Genomic DNA, 13,093 nt, shown 5'->3' on the forward strand with positions numbered 1-13,093 from the left:
CAGGTGCACAACAAGCAGATGTAAAGCACAAGGGTGGACACTTGATGAGCCGGAACAATGAAGCCCGCAGGGAGATGGAGATTTGAGTGTTTGTACACATGTATTTTACACAAAACCATCCAGATTCTGTCAATATGAATATGAAATGAACAGCTGTGGGTCTAGGACTGTTTTTCCCATTCTGCAATGTTCTTTATAGTTTAAAACCTACCATACACCATCACAGTGGTTCACAGCGTCTGTGTCCAGTTAGGATTTCTTTGGTTCGCAGCTTTAAAGATTTCATTAGAACTACACAGTCTAGCCTGTAAGTTGAGTTTAAATGTTGTATTTATTTATTTATCTATTTTTTTTTTTTTTTTTTTTTTACAATTTTGTGAATTTTTTTTTTTTTTTTTGAGAAGAAAAAAGTGAAACAGCACTAAAGGGGGATAAAGTGAGATGAAGGGGGAAAAAGCTTCCCAAACCCAACACAAATGTTACAGTTCACAGTCAGTGCCTTTAATTACTCCCCCAGCGGACCACCCATGGACACTGTTGATTCTGTTGGGTTTCTGTAAATTGACTTAGAGTCTGGTTTTGACCAACTCTATATATAAAATGTCAAGAGATAACTTTTTTGTGATCTGGCGCTATATAAATAAAATTTGATTGATTGAGTGATTTAATTGGTTTTCCCCTGTAAGTCGCTTTGGAAAAAAGCGTCTGCCAAATGCGTAAACATAAACATAAACATTACAGGGACAGTTTATAAAAAGGCTGGTGTGGTTAAAGGTGGGGTTGGAGATGTTTTCCTGGAGCATTTTTGACTATATTGCTTAAAATCCCCTTCACACTCCGATTGCAACCAATTAATTAAATGCTCTAACACAAAAATAAAAAAATGTTGTCACCTGTGGAATGGACAGGACTGAAAAAAACACCATCCAATCATTTTAATCGGCCTAGCGAAATGACTGAATGGTGATATGTCTATCAAACTCAACGGCCCTTTGTCCCTCCCCCCTCTGCACATAGCCCTCTTCGGCCACTACTCTGGAGGCGTGGCTTTGGGGGGATGTCTGAAGAAAGGGGTTGGGACTTTTGAATAGTGTATTTTCAAAATGTAGCTTGCTCGAACTGTTTTTCCAAGATCTCTTACCCCACCTTTAAACAATATATAAAATGAATTCACTTGATTTAATTTTGCGATTCAAATCACAAAGTCAAGTGAAGTCTGCTGTGAAATTTAGAGAATATGAGCTAACCCTTTAATGGTGAAGTTGCACATTACAACCGACTGAAAATCATTTTCAACCTAAACAAAATGGCCCTCATAAAAAGCGGGAATGCACTGTACAATTGAGCTCCATCTTGGACCAAAAATTAGATCATTTAGTCGTATCTTTTGGTTGTGGCAAAAAAAAAACAACAAAAAAACAGTGGTCCTAGGTTGACAATCTCAGAGTTTGAAGCCACTCACTGAACCTATGTCTAACAACCAATAGGAAGACATCATGAAATGACATACTGATCAACACAACATGTATACTCATGTATGTCTGCTAAAACTACCAACTTCAAGACTTTCTTTATAAAATGACCTTGTCCTTCTTTACCTAGCTGGGACCATACGTTCCTCCTCCTCCTTGATTTTTGCTTTTTTCCACCATTGTAATGTAATGATGACGTTTCATTCTTGTATTTGAAGTTATGTCCTGTGATTCAGTGGCTGTTATGATCACAGTCTGCATTTGTGTTGTATGCAGGTCTACTACATACCTGTAGCAAAGTGTGGCTGCTGATTAACTTACAAGATTGCTGAAATCACATGGTCTGGAGGTGTTTATATGGGAAATATTTGTTTTGTCAGTATTTAACAGTGAAGGCCTTAATGCTGAATGCCACCTGCTATAAAACACAAAAAATAAGTTTGTTCTGAGCTACTTCAGTAACAGGACACTCTATAGGTATGAACAACTCATTCTAAGGTATCAAAAATAACAATTCTCATTTTCACATAATTCTGCACTAATTACAACATAACTATCTATTAAGGATGTAACGATTACCGGTATAATGATAAACCGTGGTAAAATTCCTGCCGGTTAGTATTACCGTTTAAATTCTAATCATCATGATAACCGTGTTTGATTACCACACTTTGAAAGAAAGAAAGAAAGAAAGAAAGAAAGAAAGAAAGAAAGAAAGAAAGAAAGAAAGAAAGAAAGAAAGAAAGAAAGAAAGAAAGAAAGAAAGAAAGAAAGAAAGAAAGAAAGAAAGAAAGAAAGAAAGAAAGAAAGAAAGAAAGAAAGAAAGAAAGAAAGAAAGAAAGAGAGAGAGAGAGAGAGAGAGAGAGAGAGAGAGAGAGAGAGAGAGAGAGAGAGAGAGAGAGAGAGAGACCCAGTCCAAGCGCACAGAGAGAGACTATCTATCTATCTATCTATCTATCTACAGGGGTTGTACAAAATAATGGAAACACCTTAAAACATCAACAAAATCTAATTTAATATGGTGTAGGTCCGCCTTTTGCGGCAATTACAGCCTCAATTGTCCGAGGTATTGATTCATACAACTTGTGAATTGTTTCCAAAGGAATTTTAAGCCATTCTTCAGTTAGAATACCCTCCAACTCTTTTAGAGACGATGGCGGTGGAAATCGACGTCTTACTTGAATCTCTAAAACTGACCATAAATGCTCAGTAATGTTGAGGTCTGGGGACTGTGCCGGCCATACGAGATGCTCAACTTCATTAGAATGTTCCTCATGCCATTCTTTAACAATTCTAGCTGTATGGATTGGGGCATTATCATCTTGAGGTGAAGGTGTTTCCATTATTTTGTCCAACCCCTGTATCTATCCATCTATGAAAAAGAAACTAAAACAACTCAAACTTGATCTGGAAAATGGTCAAACAATGGCCATAAAGTGCCATCTTTAATGCACATTTGCATGTTTGATGTTTACATGTTAATATTTGAATGCTTCTGTGAAGAGAGAGTACATTGTGCCTATTTATTTATTTTTTTTCCAAAATACAACTTGGTTAAATTATTTCAGTGTGTGTATCAGTACTTTTTGAATATTTTGAGCATATGTCAACAATACCGCGATAATAATGATAACTGTGATAATTTTGGTCACAATAACTGTGATATGAAATTTTCATATCGTTACATCCCTACTATCTATATTATTTTCCATTTATGGTTTTAGGTCATCCTAAATCCCCCTAAATCTTACATGCTTAACCTTTACAGCCTTTAAAGAAAGTTCCCAACTGGACAGAATAGCAGTGTTCATTGTTGAGCTCATTCTTCTCCAGTTCCTCTCAGCATGTAACCCTTTACGTCTCAGAGGGTGGGAAAGTTTTTCAGGAATTCTACCCTTATTTTTTTATGACATCCCCATAGCACACTAACTCATATTACATTTAGAAAATGTAAGAACTGAAAGCATTCAGAGCAAAACAATCATCCTAAAGAACCCCCCCACCCTGCCCCTTTATGCATCCTGAAGGGGTGAGAATTATTGCAAGGCTATCAGTTCAATAGAGATACCTATTGAACAGGTCATGTGTTCTCACATCTCTTTTGTACATTCATCTGTGAAGGAGCAGAGTGGAGGAAATAGACAGAGAGAAAAGAGAAGAAGGACAACGGGACGAGGAAAAGAAGAGATGCACAGGAGAAGGGGTAAACAGAAAGACAGATAAAATGGGCAAGAAGAGCACGGAGGGAGAGAGTGTGACAAAAGTGATAAAGAGCAAGGGAGCGTACAATGAAGACAGAAAGACGGAGAAGAAGGAGGAGGAGGAGGAGGAGGAGGAGGGGAGCAATAGAGAAATCAGCAGGGAGAGCAACAGAAAGAGAGACAAAGACAGGCAGAGAAAGAGCCAAAGAAAGAGGGAGAAAGGATAGAGAGAGTGAGGGGGGGTGGGGGGGTGGGGGTCAGTACGTGCTCCAATTCATTTGGAGTTTCATTAGAGGAAGCGAGACAGAAAGAGGGAGACGGGGAGCAGAACAAAAGCAATCAAGGGATTTTTCAGAAGAAGAGATGTGTGGCCAAAATCAATAAGTACTCCTTCACTCCCTTAGTCTGCACAGCACTCAGCACCCAGCAGACACACTATCAGCACCCAGTCACAGCATATACACAGCTACTGGCATATTTGAAGAGATAAAAAAATACAAGGAGATTATTGAAAAGAAAAAAAAGAAACAAAAGCAAACAACTGATCAATGCAAATAGGGAATCAGGTGTGAGGTAATTACACAAAAGAAAAATTACAACATGGTGAATGGTAGGTGTATAGCAGGGCTGAACCATGTGGTCATGATAAAAATACTTGCATTAATAACTAAAAGCACTCAGAGAGCACAGACCTCCGCCAAGGCAGATCAGTGCCCCCTCCCCTGATCACCACCAAAATTTAATTCCTGAAATTTTTATCCAAATCCGTCCATGACTTTTTGAGTTATCTTGCACACAGACAGACAGACAGACAGACAGACAGACAGACAGACAGACAGACAAACCAACGCCAACAAAAACAGAACCTCCTTGGTGGAGGTAATAATAATTTGCACAATAAATATCAAAGCATTTTTTCCTTTAAATTCAAGGGCAAATTTAGGTCCTGAATGAAAGCTGAAGAAACTACATGGTTATTTGTGAGTTTAAATAACTGGTGAAAGAGGCAACAGGACAAAAACAATGTAAAAGATAACATAACACTACAAGAAAAAAAAAAAAAAGGCATTCAAGATGAAACATGACATAAACTGTAAAAGACAAGACACACTCAACATAACTCACTTAAAGTCAAAAGGGGGAAAATAACTTATGAGAGACTGCACCTGTAATGACTCAAGTGACACAGAATGTAAAATACTAGGATACCACACACTGGACCTTCAAACTGCAGCCTTTTGCAATCATGTTATTCCACATGCTGACACTGGGATTCCTACTGGGATTAATTGTGCAACTCTCAGTCTAAATATAAAATAGTATGCAAGTCAGATATGTGAGGCTTATTATGCATATGTACAATCAGTGTTCTACAAGGTCCTAATCTAAAAAACATGACCATATTATTTATCTATCTTATAAAAGCCAAGTGGCCGCTGTGTGTGTGTGTGTGTGTGTGTGTGTGTTTGTGTGTGTGTCCAGAGATTCACACAAAATCCAGAAAGAGCTGACTGCTGCAGTTTGGAATCCTTGTCTATTTTGGGTGAAGGAAGAGACTAGTGAAAACGGCAAATTGATTGGACCAGCATTTTGGGAGATATTAGTAATTTTGGAATACAACAGACTTACAATCACATTGCTATGACCAGAATGCTTTGGCTATGACTGCTGGACAAATGCGGTACAGCATGTACAAATACACAACACCAAAAAAAACCAAAAACTACTACATCTAGAACCCATGGATCCGCACAGATCAATGCGCTAGTTACCTCCACCAAGGAGGTTGTGGGTGGGTGGGTGGGTGGGTGGGTTGGTGGGTCTGTAAGATAACTCAAAAAGTCCCTCTGTCGTCTCCATGTTTGTTATTACTGACTTTCTTCTTCTTCTGTGGACGGATTTGAATGAAAATTTCAGGAAATGTTGACACTGGCACAAGGAACAAATGATTAAATTTTGGTGGTGATTGGGGGGGGGGGCACTGATCTGCCTTGGCGGAGGTCTGCGCTCTCCGAGTGCTTCTAGTTTATATCTACTTTACATTTTGTCCAGGCAGGTAGATATATAGAGATAGATATACATAGACTTTATTTCGAACATAAGTAGGCAAAAGAAATTACCATTTTAAAAAGGACAGTCCAGTATATGGAAAAAAAATCAACCACAAACAAAAAACAAATGTCACACACGTATAACTATTTTGTTGTGGCTCTTTAACAATGTTTTATGTTTGAAAAAGAGTAGGAAGAACCCAAGCTTTTTATTATTACTATTATTATTATTACTATTGTCCTACCCACTTTTTGTGAAAGTGTGAAAATACTAGAGCAGGCTCTGAGGTAGAACAAAAATGTAAAACTACACAACTAAATCAAATTCAAATTACTCAAGGAGTGCTTTAATTACCAGCAAAATGGGATTCTGCAGAAAAGGACACGTAGGCATGTGTCATACACTTGTTACGAGATTTTAGAAAATGACATCGTCATTTCTATTTATTTTTTTCTGTTTCAGTCTGAACATCAGTTTGAAATTCCAAAAAAAAGGAATGTATTTTAAGAAAAAAATAAATAATAGCCCCAGTTTATGAAGGAGTAGTAGTACCTTTCTACCAAAGTCAAAAATAATGACAGAAAATGTTTTTCCAGATAGCAAAAGAGGTGTTTGCTTCATAGACAAAACTGGTGAGTGATATGGCATTTGCATAAAAAAAGGATGGTAGCCAATCAAGTATAATTCTTGCCAAAACACAAGAAAATTTCAACTTGCCAATACTTAATTCCAGTCATCAGTAAGGAGTCAGACTATATTCATGAGAACCCTGGACAGACAATATAAAAGAAAAGCACTCCCTACATAAGACGAAACAAATGCCAGCTTAAAAGACCAAAGATACAAGAAAAGGAGATATGCTCCAGTGTATGCGCTGCTGTGGCGTCTGTCTTAGAGATGAAGTTTTAAAGAAGCAACTGCTCCGTGTGCAAGTTGAGTATCTGTCAAGTACCTAGTCATGTGCTTGAAAAATGCCCCATTTCTACTATGTGGTATCGGCTCGACTCGACTCAGCCTTTTTGCATTTCCATTATGAAAAAGGACCTGGAATCTGGTACCTAGTACTAGTTTTTTGGTATCACCTCCGCTGAGGTTCCAGGACTGGGGACCAGATACTAAAAGGTGACACTGTGTAAACACTGCAGACCACTGATTGGTCAGCCAGTCGTCTCTGTGCCCCGCCCTTTTCCAGTAAATCTGTCGGTAGGTGAAGCTACATGATGACAGTCTGTAAAACTACACCATGGTTTGTCCGGGAGGGTCGGACAGAAAAATTCAGCAGGAGTTTGACGAGACAACACGCAACGAGTGAGTTTATCAGCAACTCTGAGCAGATGACACAGAAGTGAAGTAACGCACCGCATCGCTATGACGACCAGGTACTGTAAAGTGGGTAGTATCCTGGAATAGAAACGGTCTGGAATAGGACCTGGTACCAGAGTGGAAATGGTCTGGAATAGGACCTGGTACCAGAGTGGAAATGGTCTGGAATAGGACCTGGTACCAGAGTGGAACCGGTCTGGAATAGGACCTGGTACCAGAGTTGAGTTGAGCCGAGCTGAATCGAGCCGGTTCCACGTAGTGGAAACGCGGCATAAGTGGAACTCTGCACATTTGTGTTGACACAAACACACTAGCAGAGTTGTGCACAGCCCCATCGGCCGGCTGGCCCTTCCTGCCGGCCCCTTGGCTGTGCAGCGTCTTCGAGTAGCAACTCAACTCCTCAACCTCAGTCCTTCTCCTCTCCTCAGAGCCAATCTCCTGGCAGCGCACCCACACCATACTCTCTACAAATTGCCTCTCCATCTCACCTGTCTCAGCCAATTATCAATTATTGATGAATGGGTCGCCTTACTGGGCTGAGACGGTAAGGGGGGAGAGAAAGGGAGAGGACAGAGCAGGCCTGAGGGTGAGAGGAGGTGGCGAGGGGAGAACAGCATACTGTTATTACCTTAACAAAGTGACTTCACCTCTATGGTACAGTCCTGTGTTTGGGAGGAAATAGTGAAACAGGACAAAGCAGAAGAGGGCTACAAACAATTCCAAAAGAATTCAGAAAAGTAAGCAAACAGGCGTAAAATGACTTCAGTTAAAAGTTTCAACTAAAGTAGGGGGTTCTATGATTGTATCCTTTCCCTGCATAAACACCACTTATTTTACTTTATTTTATTCATGCATGTGTTGACAGCGAAATGATATGATAGCATCACCCAGTAGTTTGTGATTTAGTAGCCACAATGTTGTCAGAAGTGACTATATCTGGACAGAAGGTGGAGTGAGAACTAACGCTAGACACTTTTTTCCCCAATTAAAAAATACAAAACTGCAAATAACTTTCCAGTGTTTCCTGTGAAACTGATCTCTTGGTGTAGCGGGGTGTAATGGGGGGGGGGGGGGGGGGGGGTTGTCGGCTGGCTTCCGTCCTACTTACTCCATGTGACATTGACTGCGGAAGTGAAAATGAAACTTAACAGCGTTAATAATTACTCTGCATTTCCCAGTGTTGTGAAGCTCACCTTTTCTCTACTTCCTGAATCTTCATAAAATGTCATTTGATTTGGGTAGGACGTTTGTCTTGGCCTGTTATATATTATACATATTACAGGGTGGGGAAGCAAAATTTACAATGAACATTTAGTTGTTTTTTCTCAGCAGGCACTACGTCAATTGTTTTGAAACCAAACATATACTGATGTCATAATCATACCTAACACTATTATCCATACCTTTTCAGAAACTTTTGCCCATATGAGTAATCAGGAAAGCAAACGTCAAAGAGTGTGTGATTTGCTGAATGCACTCGTCACACCAAAGGAGATTTCAAAAATAGTTGGAGTGTCCATAAAGACTGTTTATAATGGAAAGAAGAGAATGACTATGAGCAAAACTATTACGAGAAAGTCTGGAAGATACTATTAAAGAAGAATGGGAGAAGTTGTCACCTGAATATTTGAGGAACACTTGCGCAAGTTTCAGGAAGCGTGTGAAGGCAGTTATTGAGAAAGAAGAAGGACACATAGAATAAAAACATTTTCTATTATGGAAATTTTCTTGTGGCAAATAAATTCTCATGACTTTCAATAAACTAATTGGTCATACACTGTCTTTCAATCCCTGCCTCAAAATATTGTAAATTTTGCTTCCCCACCCTGTATATATATATTAAGTGTAATGTGACAGTGATGATTTTTTTATTGGTGTGGTGGCAAGGAAACTTATCAGCAGAAACGCTGACTTTCTAGTTTTTTCAATTGTAATTCAGGATCAAAAATCAGCCGTGAAATTAAGACATGATTTGAATTTTTTCAACAAAATTGTCAGTATTAATGAATATGAACACTTTCACCGTAACAACATTGTTTGGTCACATCAACAAGCCCTAAATCAGGGGGGTTCCTAATGCGGCGGGGGAGGGGGGGGGGACTTCAAAGGAAGGATAATGATATTGTGAGTTTCAAGTACATACGTAGACAGTGCTTTTACTTTGAAAGACCAAAGGTTTCTTTAATACGGCATGGACAGCAGCTTGACAGCAACAAACAGGAAAGGCATTGTTTAGCCTACAGGTTTGACTAATGGTGTCACACTAACCAAAATAAAAAAAAAAAAACATTAAAGGTTCAATAAACATTGTAAAACAGACACATTAACCTAAATAAACATTAACATAAACCCCCCAGTGAACCCCTGCAAATAAAACAGATATCAATGAGTAAAATGTTAAGTACCCATAATGCAATGAGGCAAATATGCCACAGTATCATTGCGTGACTCCTAGGGGTGCAACGGTACAGGTAGCCCACGGTTCGGTCCGTACCTCTGCTTTTAGGCCATGGTTTCGGTTTAGTTTTGGTACGTCTTTTGTGTGTAAAGAGAAAAGTTTTATTTCTCCAAAAATTATATTTTTAATTTTGCTCGTCAACAAAACCTGAATTTTACAGTCGGAACAAATTATATCACTGTACTGAATAAAATAACACTTTCTGTCCTGAATAACAGAACCCTTTCTTATCCCTTGACTACTTGTATACAGTCGTATAAATCAGGCACGTGCACACATAGGGCACAAAGGGGGCTTTTTTAAAATGAATAAATTCCTGTTCTGCATAGGGATGTAAAAAGAAAACAGCGGTATAAGCCACCACAGTTATCTACCGTACGTATTTCCTTGTAATAGCGTGTCATGGTATTGTATGCGTGTCAGAGTCCTGCACCGGGTCAGGGACCCACGGGAACTTGAAAGCCAGTTACTGTGTACTGAGACAGACAGAGAGAGAGAGAGAAATCAATTGCAAAACCGAAAACCTGTGGTTCATAAGGGCAGGTTGTCCCGTGAAGGGTGGACCGAACAGTACACGGTTTTCCCGAGTACCGTTACATCCTTAGTGACTCCTGTGCACGCGTGCTTTTAATATTTCAGCCACTTTGGGGATAGTGGGGGTCACCAGTCCCTGGCACCGTTATTTTGAGGGTCGCGAGTTCAAAAGTTTGGGAACCCCTGCCCTAAATAATGCTAAGATGTGATGTGACTGTGACCAAATCGGTTACATAACAAAAAAAAAATGGTTTGTCGACATCTGTGGCACAAGTCGATGTTACTTTAGAGGAGTCGACTAGTCATGTGTTATTCTCTCTCTCCCTTCCATCACCCGACAGCGTGCAAGCCTTCATTCAGCGCATGTCGATACTTTCATTTTTCTACATGAAAACATGGAGCGCAAGGTAGTGATGCACGGATCAGCAGACCCAGGTCGGGTTGGCGCAGGTCCAAAAAATGTCACTTTATTTGTGGGGCGGGTCAAAAAATTCCACAAAAGCAGGTTGGGGAAAAAAAAAAAGAAAACGACCTGTGCATCACTAGTTCAAGGGCAAGACTGAAGGAAGAAAACGACAGAGTAGGATTATTAAGATGACTGTGATCTAGAAAAACTGGGCCGGATCTCCTAAAGGTTTGCCTGTATTAAAACGTGTGCAAACTCATTGCACAAACAAAAAAATGTCCAAACTGATTTACCTACAGTGACACTAAGGGTTGTGTCTTTCAAAGGTGTAAAATAGCGCGTCTGATCCAGTTAGTACATTTGACACAATGAATATGAAATATGGGGCGTTTACACACAGTTGTGCGTGTGGTGGGAGGAGAAAATGTTAATTTAACACACGCAAAGTGATTTATCAAACCCGAAAGCAATTTTGCTGATAGAAACTGTATCTGTATTTAACACTGACAATCTAACACTGAGTCTGAAAAGGAGGAGCAAACGGGTTGGATGCGTAATTACACACACATGGAAGTGGTTAGGAGACAAAGAAATGATGAAACCAGATGCAGAGAATGCATTTTACACCCTTGTGTGAACATTTTTGGAATGCCGCCCCCCCCCCCCACACACACACACACTTTTAAAATGAAAATGAATGAATGAATGAGTCACGCAGTACCTTCTATGACTAAACTCCTCCAGCGTCACATTTCCTGCGTCTGGATCATTCAGTCACTGTTCCATTAGCGCTGGCGGATCCCAGAGCAGTTTAGCGCACGCAAAACCCTCCTTTAAATAGGGCGGTCTGACAGACTTTGCACCTGTTGACATTTGTGCAAGCAATCTTAGTTGATCACCTGCAAACCGTGGTTCAACCCCACACGCAGAATTCGAGATTGCGCATGCAAATTAGTACACGCAAATTGGGATCTTAGTAGATCCAGCCCAGCATCGTCTACGTAATGTTCTGTGAACCACAAAAGCACAACCAGTAATGAATAATAATTTGGACGGCCAGTGTGTTTGGATTATTCTGTTCATTTATTTCATGAAGACATTGTGCTCTTTGCTCTAACGTGCTGTCACGGTCTGAACCTTTTCCCACTTTATGTTGTTCACTTGAATTAAAAAGAAAATTCAAGGTGTTACTCTAATGTTTTGTTTTGGTTAAAATGTTTGAGAAGGACTGTTGATGCTTGTGTACTGCAAGTTTTTTTATTCTGCTCTTTACTGTACATCGTTAATGTTCCAGTGAACGTTAGTACAAGTTGCTCATTATTGAATGGCTGTGTGTCTGTTGTTCCTCCGCTGTCAATGTGATGACGTCATCACACGAGTCGACTCGACTTCGACTTTATTGACAAATAAGTTGATCTGAAAAAATCTGGAGTCACCAATGCCCTAACATGTATCCAAAAAAATATATGAGTGACCAGTCAAGTAAGAGTAAAAATAAAACTGGTCTGGAGTGTGGGTTTAGAGGTGAAGCTGCACAATCACACATACAAAGTAAAGTGAAAAGGTCAATGCATGGCTTGAGAGAGATGATGAGATTACCATTCAATCACAACAGTAAAGTCAGTTTGTTTGCATTGTCAGACATGCATTGTTTGAGGTTATGAGGTTGAAATAAGATTCTGGTGTTTACGTGACCTTTGCTCCACACTAAGAGATTGTTAAGTCTTGCATACCAATATACCACTGTGTTTACATGTATACGAACACTCCAGCAGCTTACACATGAAGTCAGAGAAGTGTGGGTGTTGCAGGAAATAGATTTTTGACAACAGAATGGTCCACAAAATGCAGTAGAGGCTGAGAAGGTATGGTCTAAAGAGCTGGATCCTGTACATCACATGGTACACTGGCTTTCTGCGATACTCTTCTCTGAAAATGCATTCATCTTCCACACTCCAACTTGTGATGAAAGCTTTTAGTAATAATGAAAATAAAAATGAAAAGTTTTACTCAAGATAAAGTGCTAAACCTACTGACATCACAAGGAGTATTTGTCAGCCATAACAACGCTCCCCACAGAGCCACAGTTGATCTTCCAGGCCAACCTCCTGTGACAGTAAACTGATTTTCTTATGTACATCTGAACAAATGGAAAGTAGCAAAGTGATGTTTTACAGCTGCAGTTCGGCAGTAGAAAGGCAGACTTCTACTGCACATCATTGATGCAGAAGCATTCAGTGTTTCTCAGTTCTATACATCACAGGTTATTTGAAATGTTAAATTTGCCTAGTAAAAGGGTTTGGTTAGTCAACTTTATCCTGCAGGAGTTTTTGTTAAGGGTTGTGTTGCCACTGTCAAACAGACCAGGATGTTACCTACTTTTATGTTGAAGTAGTGAAGCTGTGACACTTTGAGTGAGTGCAGTCTACCGCCAAGTACAAAAGCACTACAGAAATGCAAGTCCATTTAACACTGTAGAGGGGCGTTGGTAGATAGGAGATGAATAAAGTGATGTTCTGCTCTGTTTTGCTCCTAGACCTAATGCAGTGTACAAAGGGATGTGAGCCATTTCGCTACTATGTTAAGAGTCAGACAAACCCTGCTGCAATATGCACTAATGGAATCTAAACCACCTACCTGTTTTTTT

General features: G+C 39.7%; 1 protein-coding gene across 3 annotated transcripts in view; it reads right to left on the reverse strand.

The window, feature by feature from the left end:
* Window positions 1-13,093, reverse strand: part of mta1 (metastasis associated 1) — a 71,895-nt gene that overhangs the window by 26,725 nt on the left and 32,077 nt on the right. The window lies entirely within an intron of this gene.

Source organism: Sphaeramia orbicularis, chromosome 22, assembly GCF_902148855.1.
Source record: "Sphaeramia orbicularis chromosome 22, fSphaOr1.1, whole genome shotgun sequence".
In the NCBI taxonomy this organism is placed as follows: domain Eukaryota; kingdom Metazoa; phylum Chordata; class Actinopteri; order Kurtiformes; family Apogonidae; genus Sphaeramia; species Sphaeramia orbicularis.